The following is an 8460-nucleotide window of genomic DNA, read 5'->3' on the forward strand; positions in this document are numbered from 1 at the left end:
CAGGGGTTGCTGCCTCCCAGGAAGTCCAAGTTGACTGAGGGGACAATGCCCAGCCCTGTCGAAGGTCCCTGTCCACTCTGGGGCTCCCATGGAGAGAGGCCTTCCCACCTGGAAACTTCTCCCCAGGTCTTCTTCAGAGGCTGAAACGAGGTGCTCTCAGAGCAGAGAAGATGGTGACTAGTGAGGAGAGGCTCCTGAGGAGTCAGCTCTCCTGGGGAAGGAAGCAAATGAGCTGGGAGGGTGGAGTGGTCCCTGCTTGCTCTGGCCTCAGCCCCCTCAGTGTACATCTCCCTCCTGGAGGGGACAGGAGCCCAGGGAACCCGGGAGAGCACACCCGGGCCGCGATGAGCAACACTCCCAAGGAGGAGGATCTGAGCTCAACGCAGGATCAGCCCAAGTAGGAAGGGAGCCTTTCGCCACCAGGACACTCGAGTCAAGGTCAGCGTGCCCCTGCAGGGATGAGCTCCCTGCCTGTTCTATACGTCCCTGTGGACCACTGACTGCTTAGGGACTGGCTTCTGACCAGCAGACCCAGCACAAGTGACAGGACGACCCTTCCCAGATTCCCTCACCGAGGCTGTCATTCTCTCTCACTCGCTCTCTTGTGTTCCCTCTTCCCTCTCCCCTTGTTCCCCTCTCTCAGTCTGTCTAACCCCTGGACCTGGGGACATACATGGACGTCCTGAGCTCCCCTATGCAGAGGCCCATGCAGAAGAAAACCAAGGGAGTGCCCTGGCCAACAGACAGAAAGGAGCCAGGCTCTCAGTGAAGCTGATCCTGACCGAGCCCACAGGAGTAAGCTTGACAGCACATCTCACCCTGGTCCAGCCTCAGTGGAGGCCACAGCCCCAACCTGGAAGTCGTCAGCTCAGTTGTGCAGGATTCCTGGTCTAACTCAGAACAAAGGCAACCTCAGCTGGCAGGATACTCAGCTGGGTATTATGGTGTGCCCAGGGAGCTGTTTGTAAGCTTAGATGTGTAACGGCTCCTGGAATGAAAAGCCCAAGGATAGAGGGGACTTGGCAGCATTAGTAACTGGGGATGCTTCTGGTTCCACTATCATAGGCTCAGCCTCTGGCTAGAGCAAACTTATACCTCTGTTTAAGAAACACACAATCATTAGCTCCTTTGAACTGAGAGTCAGCTTAAGTCAAGCAGAGAATGCAAGGTGGGCTGTTAAAGCTAGAAGGACCCTTAGTAATCATTGGGTCCAACCCCTTGGTAAGAGAGAATTATGGTTTGGCAATCCATGATCTCCTTTTCTCTGGGGACTTCTCACTGTGGTTATAGAGGCATCTGCCATGTTATTCCTTGAATGGAACCCTGATTACAGTTGATTGGTGCAAAGTGAGCCAATTAGAGTTTTTCTGTGGGAATTACGGAGCTGAAATGTCTGTCCTCCTGTTGGGAGCTGGGCTTTATGACATTATACTTGGAAATTGTCCAGGGCTGCATAGTTTTCCCTCATGGGCCAGAGAGACAGAAGAAGTAATCCACATAGAGAGAGAGGAGTTATGCAGATGTATAGCAAGGGACACGTCTGGGAGATGAAGAGAGAGTCTGCTGGGGACTGAGTGTGTCCTTAGAGCCAGTTGTTCCTGAGGCCAGACATATTCCTCTCACAGCCCTGGATTGCTGCCCTTGTCCCTATAAAACAGCTGAGGACCCCTGTGATAGGGCCCCCTATGTCTTTAAGCTAGTTCCAGATCGGTTTCTGTCACTTGCAATCAAAACAGTCCAAACCAATAGGCTCCAAGTTTCAAAGAGGAGGAAAGTGATGCCGAGGAAGAAGGACGTATTTCACCATGTGACACCGGAGGCCCATTCTGTCCTGAGAGAAAGAGCGTTCTTGAAATCACAAAAGCATATGCCAAACTGTGGCTCATAATATTAAAGGCTGATTCAGAAGGACTTGACAATAAAAATTTCATCCAGAGAAAATCCATCTCTTTTGTCTTTTTTTGAGGGGGGAGGGGAATCACAGGGAAACTGGCCTGACACGGAGGCTTCGACCTCCGTTCTGTCTGCCAGTCCCCCGTGGTCATCCCGCCGGCACAGGCTTTGGAGGAAGTGGAGTGGACCCTGGCATTGTGGACGTCCATGTGGGGTCACCAAGAAGCTCGAGAGCCGATCAACACAGCACCTCTTTCACCCCCCAAAGCTGAGGCCCACGCCAAAAAGTGATTATAATTCTCTCCAGAATCAGTTAAAAGAAAGCTATTTCCATTGTTCCCAGGCCCAAAATGGAAAACTGGGAAATTTCTTAGGTAGAGCCAAATGAATTTTTACAAAAGCTTTGAAGTATATTCATATTGCGAGGACACTTCTTATCAGCTAAAGGAAAATAGGCGCAGATCCTCTTAAAATAAAATGAAATTTATGGACACAGGATTATAGCTGCCCCAAGGTGCCAAAAATGCTATGTTTGTAGAACCCAAATCATTTAGACACCCTTCCAAATCCAAGTACTATGTATTGCTTCCGATATTTATGCTGGACCTGTTACCCCACGCTCTCCGCTTCCTGCCTATGCAAAGTGACTGTGCATCAGGAAAGGCCATAATGTTTAAAATATTCTCAAGCAATTTCCTGCTTTATGGTAGGCATCCTCAGAAGTAAATGCCAGAAAGCCGTATAACAAATGCAAAATCCTTATGGTCTTCTGTGAAACTACTGCAGATGGGTAAACTGAGGCTAGTTGAAAACACTACACCTCAGTGGCTTAGCCAAGGAATAATAATGAAATCTGAAAACGTCGAATATATGTAGGAGCCTCTTTTGTGTCCTGTATAACACGCCCTAAGCTGGCCTCTGGCTTTAGCTGTGGCAGGTATCTCCTAAGTCGTTTTAGTGACCGTTTCAAGGACCCATCGCAGAGCTCCACCTGCCTTGTTAGGGTTCTTGGAGCCATACTCAGCCACAGGTGCCCCCAGCTAGGCTGGAACCAAGGCCTCCAGGGGTAACCCTCAAACAATTGCTGATAGGAGTTAAAAGATAAATTTCTCATCTTCTAGTCTTTTGAAGCAACAATACAGATGTGCATTTTATGTGATTTCCTAACAGAACTGAGCCTCAGTTGCCTACAGCAGTAACAATCTTAGCACACATTTTACTGGATTTTTCTCTTCTATATGACTCTCCCCATTCCTTCCTTGGAATCACCTCCCAAATAAACTGCCAGCACCCAAGTCCTTAACTGACACTCCGCTTTTGCAGGATCCTAACTAAGGCAGTGTATAAATCTGTCTCCTTGTATTCATTACCATATCATTTCAGACTAATTTCCTGCTCCTTGGTAAAATCCAGTTGCCCCAAAGACACACTTTCTTTATTATGTGCAGGTGCTCACTGTTTTGTTGCCTCCAAGTTCCAGGTGAAACTGTTCCGTACTCATAAAGGTCTCAAAATTCAACTGGCTAAGACTGTGCCACATGAACATTCGTGTGCTGCATGAACCATGACTCATGACCAATGGACATCCCATTGGTAATATTAATAGAAACAGCTACTTATTTAATGAGATCCTCCTCTGTGTCTTCTGCTCTATATATTTATTTGGAATGTCCCTGCAAGGTGGACATTAACAATACCACTTTACAGATGATGTAGAGCCTTGCTTGGCCGATGAGTGGTAGCGCAGGCATCCAACCCAGATATTCATGGATCCAAAGTCCATGTTCTTTGTATGAATCTGGGATTTTTGAGTTTCCTCTACGCTCTTCTATAAACTTACCCTGTGTCCTATCTGGTTTTCAGTCGTTAGACCACCATTGGCCATTTGCCATAGTAAGTGCACTAGAGAAGAGGAAATACCCTAACCTTTAGAGAGCTATTTGATACAGATCCGAGCTGACACGGACACCAAGGGATCTAAAACAGCATTGTGGCCTCTATTAGGGATTTATGCAGATCAGATGACAAATTGAATTTTGGCCCAAGTCCATCTGACAGTGTTTCCAATGGGTCCTCACACCCATCTTAAAGTTATTTTCCCAGTACTCATATGCATAATCAGGATGGAGATCCTTAGCAGCTGGCAGAATCCTCATGTTGAGTCCCTGTTAATGTGGATTAAGAGATATTATTGAAGGAAGATCCAAGTGGAAGCCCTTAAAACTGTTCCTCCCTGGTCCTGGCCAAGATAGAATCATGACATCCCAGGAGGAATTGCATCACCCTCAAAGACTTTAAGAATGCAAAAGTGGTGGTCCCCATCATATCCTCATCTAGTTCACCTGTGTGAGTTTCAGCAAAAACCAGATAGGTTACGGCAGATGACAGTGAACTACCATAAACTTAACCAAATGATAGCTCTAATCATAGTTGCAATGCTTAATGTGGTATCTTACCGGAACAGATAAATATAGCCTTTGGTACTTGATATGCATTTATTACATTTGTGAATGTGTTTTTTCAATCTCCATCCAAAAAGAGCTTCGAAAGCAGTTCACTTTTACATGACAAGGACAGCAATACACATTTCCCCACAGTCATCTTATTAGTAACTTATTTTAACTGGGGCTTGATAAATGTTTTTTGGGTAAATGAGTGGAAACACTGAACCCCAGAAGTATCCAAATTTCTAGAACTCAGGTCACTAGCTTGCTCTTGTCCTCAGGATCTATTTGTTTGCTCATCAGCTCAGCTTAAGAGAAAGATAGGACTTCACTTCCAAGTCCTTTCATTACAGAGTAATTATGGTTCAGGACATTTTTCTTTTCATTTTCTATTTTGACATAATTTTAGATGGAAAGGAAAGTTTTAAGAATAGTATAAAGAATCAAAACCACAATGAAATACCACTTCAAATGTACTAGGATGACTAAAATAAGAAAGAAAATAACAAGTGTTGGTGAGAATGTAGAGAAATTGGAACCTCATACACTGTTGGTGGGAATGTGAAATAACACAGCCACTTTAGAAAACAGTCTGACAGTACCTCAAAAGGTTAAACATAGAGTTAGCATATGACCCAGCAGTTCCACCCCTAGGTATACACCCAGGAGAAATGGCAACTTTGTCCACACAAAAACTTGTATATGAGTGTTCATAGAAGCATTATTCATAATAGACCAAAAGCAGAAACAATCCAAATTCCCATCAACTGATGAATGGCTAAACAGAATGTAATATATCCAAACAACAAACTATTATTTGGCAATAAAAAGAAATGCATACTGATACGTGCTACAAATCTTGAAAACATCATGCTGAGTGAAAGAAGCCAGTCACAAAGGACTAGACATTGTATGATTCCATTTATATCCAATAACCAGAATAGGCAAATCTGTAAAGACAAAAAGTAGATACATCTTTTGTGATAATGACAGCTTTGAAGAGTACAAGTCAGCTATTTGGTAGAAAATCCCTCAATTTGAGTTTGTGTGATATTTCCTCATGATTATATTGAGGGGATGCGTTTTGGGCAGGAAGACCCCAGAAGGGCTATCACATCCTTTTCAGTGCATCCTATTAAGAGGTGCATGATGTCAAGTTGTCCCATTACTGGTTGTGTTAATTCTGATCACTGGGTTAAGGAGTTGTCTACCAGGCTTCTTCACTGTGAATTTACTATTTTCCCTTTGTAATGATTAAGTATTTTACGGGGAGCTATTCTGAGGCTGTGTAAATAAACTTAGTATATGGCATTTTGGTTGTGGAAGCTGTTTGACGTCCTAGTCCAATCAGAAGGGAGGAAAGCTGGTCTGTCACAAACTCTTTACACCTGGCCCTTCTAGGAAGCAGGGCCAATTGGGCTCTGCACCACATTTAACCCTGCAAAAGAGTGGAATAAACACAACAAAAGGCTGCCTCTCCTCAGATAAGGGCTGGGCTTAAGAACTGGAAGACTGAGGAAGTTTTCTGCCTCCTTAGCCGCCGGGCACACACAGAGCTTGCCCTGCCTTCTTCCCACCTCCAGAGATCCCTTGCCCTTTTAGCAAATAACACAAACATGGGTGCTCACTCAGCAGGGACCCCAACTTTGACTACAGCAGACCAAGTAAAAATCATTGTCCCTGCAGTTAAACGCTTCTCTTCTAGATTGACAGAGATTGGAGGCTTGGCTGGTCACTTTGTCCTCTTGGTTTGTCCACCTTTAGGGAACCTCTTCCCCTGGTGAAGCCCTACACTTCCCTCAGCTCCTGGCCTAATGGGCATTTTCTCAGGGAGGACTTGCTGGACACCAGCACCCCCCAGGCAGGATTAGCTCTAGCTCCCCCTCATTTCTTCTCTCAACTCTTCCTTTCCCACTTGCACCTCCCCAGCAATGAACTAACTTGCAGTGTGATTGCCCAGGGGATGGCCACTCACTCCCCGGAACTGGCACTCCACAACGAGAACACTGTCTTGCTCCCTGCTGCAGCCCTTGTGCCAAGCACAGTGCCCACAAGTCAATGTTTGCAGATGGACAACGAATGAATAAGTGAATGACTGACAAGCACTTTGCCTTTCTTCCAGAATCAATTGCATGTTGTGGTAGGCTGAATAATGGTCCCCCTAGAGAGACCTAAGTCTGAATTCCTGGAACCTGTGAATGTTACTTTATATGGCTAACAGGACTTTTCAGATGGGATCAAGTTAAAGCTCTTGAGATGGGGAGATTATCCTGGATTACCTGGGTGGGCCTGAAATACTCACAAGTGTCTTTATAAGAGGGAGAGAGGGGATGTGAGGGTAGAAGCAGACGTTGGAGTGAGGCGGCCATGAGCCAAGGAATGTTGCAGCATCTCAAAACTGGAGCTGGGGGGCCAGCCCGGTGGCTTAGCGGTTGAGTGTTTGCGCTCCAAGTGCTCGAGCTCCACTACTGGCAGCCCAGGTTCGGATCCCGGGCGCTCACCGACGCACCGCTTGTCGGCCATGCTGAGGCGGCGTCCCACATACAGCAACCAGAAGGATGTGCAACTATGACATACAACTATCTACTGGGGCTTTGGGGAAAAAAAAAGGAGGAGGATTGGCAATAGATGTTAGCTCAGGGCCGGTCTTCATCAGCAAAAAGAGGAAGATTGGCATGGATGTTAGCTCTGGGCTGGTCTTCCTCACACACACAGAAAAAAAACAACAAACTGGAGGGGGCAGGGAATGGATTCTCCCCTGAAGCCTCAGAAGGAACCAGCCCCACTGATCCCTTATCTTAGCCCTTTAAGACCCATTTTGGACTTCTGACCTCCAGAACTGTAAAAGAATAAATCTGTATCACTTTAAGCCACTAAGTTTGTGGTAATTAGTTATAGCAGCAACAGGAAACTGATACACATGTCAAATATAACTGGGCAACTCACAGACATGCAACTAGTGTTGACGTTGATGCTAATGTTAATGAGCCTGTCCTGTCTCTCTAAGATGCTCTTATTGGAGGTCAAAAATATATTTGGCATTGTGATGATGCATCACATTATTAGAAAAGAATGAGCCCAGCAGAATTGCTAGAAAGAGAAAATAATCCATATGTGAGTAATATAGAATTCAAAGAAATATTTTTTTAAGAACTTGTCTCAGCTTTCTTAACTCTGCTATTCAGAGGGAAGGCAGATCTAATTTACTAAAAGATAATATCAGGAGTTCATAACTGCAGGTTTGTTAACTCCCACACAGGTACAGTGATCCTGTGATATAAGCGATACAAAGACTTCCCGGAATGCTATCAGATCCAGCCGGAAAGAAAAGAGCCTGTTAACTTTGTGCAATAGGCTGGAGTTATGGAAGAGATTACGGATCTGTGTCTATGGCCAATCCAACGTGTGCTGTGCTCCGTGATTGGATCCATTTGCTATCTTCTTGGAATGAATCGGTAGCCACAGCTCATCTTGTGGAACCAGAAGGGAGGGTGTCTTTCAGCAGAGCGAGGGAAAGGGGGTCAGTTCACAGACATTGTCTTCAGTCCAGATAAGTTGCGGAGGCGTGACCCCTCAGGAGTGATCTTCGCTGACTCGGAAGTCTACGTAGCCGTGGTCTGAGAGGCCTAAGGGAGGCTTGGATAATTGAAATTTCTGTCCCTCCTTCCAGGAAAAGACGGTGTGAGGACTGAATGGATTGTGCTCTTGAAAACACTTGGTCGATGGGACCGCGAGCGAGAGACTCACATTCCACTTCTGCCACTGGTGTGGGCTTGGGCTTTTCGGGATGGGGAGAGAGCGATCAGCCATCCGCCAGAAAGAAGGTCTCTGGGAAAGGGGCCTCTGGTCAGCGCTTTGGCGAGCGAGGTGCGCGGGGCGCAACGTTTAAGGAGACACTGGCTCCCTGGTCGGGGCCTGGGCTCTGGGGCCCAGGGGTAATGAGCAGCGTGGAGTTAGACTGCTTGCGCCCAAGGCCTGGCTCCATAGCCACCGGCTGAGTGACCTTGGGCGAGTTATTTTCGGGGCCCCAGCTACTTGTGAAAAATGGGCCTCATGATAGCAGCCGTCTCAGGGGGCCTCGGGGAGGTCAAATATCAGGTGCTTAGAGAAATATCTGGTATGT

This window comes from Diceros bicornis, unplaced genomic scaffold (genome assembly GCF_020826845.1).
Source record: "Diceros bicornis minor isolate mBicDic1 unplaced genomic scaffold, mDicBic1.mat.cur scaffold_108_ctg1, whole genome shotgun sequence".
Taxonomy (NCBI): Eukaryota; Metazoa; Chordata; class Mammalia; order Perissodactyla; family Rhinocerotidae; genus Diceros; species Diceros bicornis.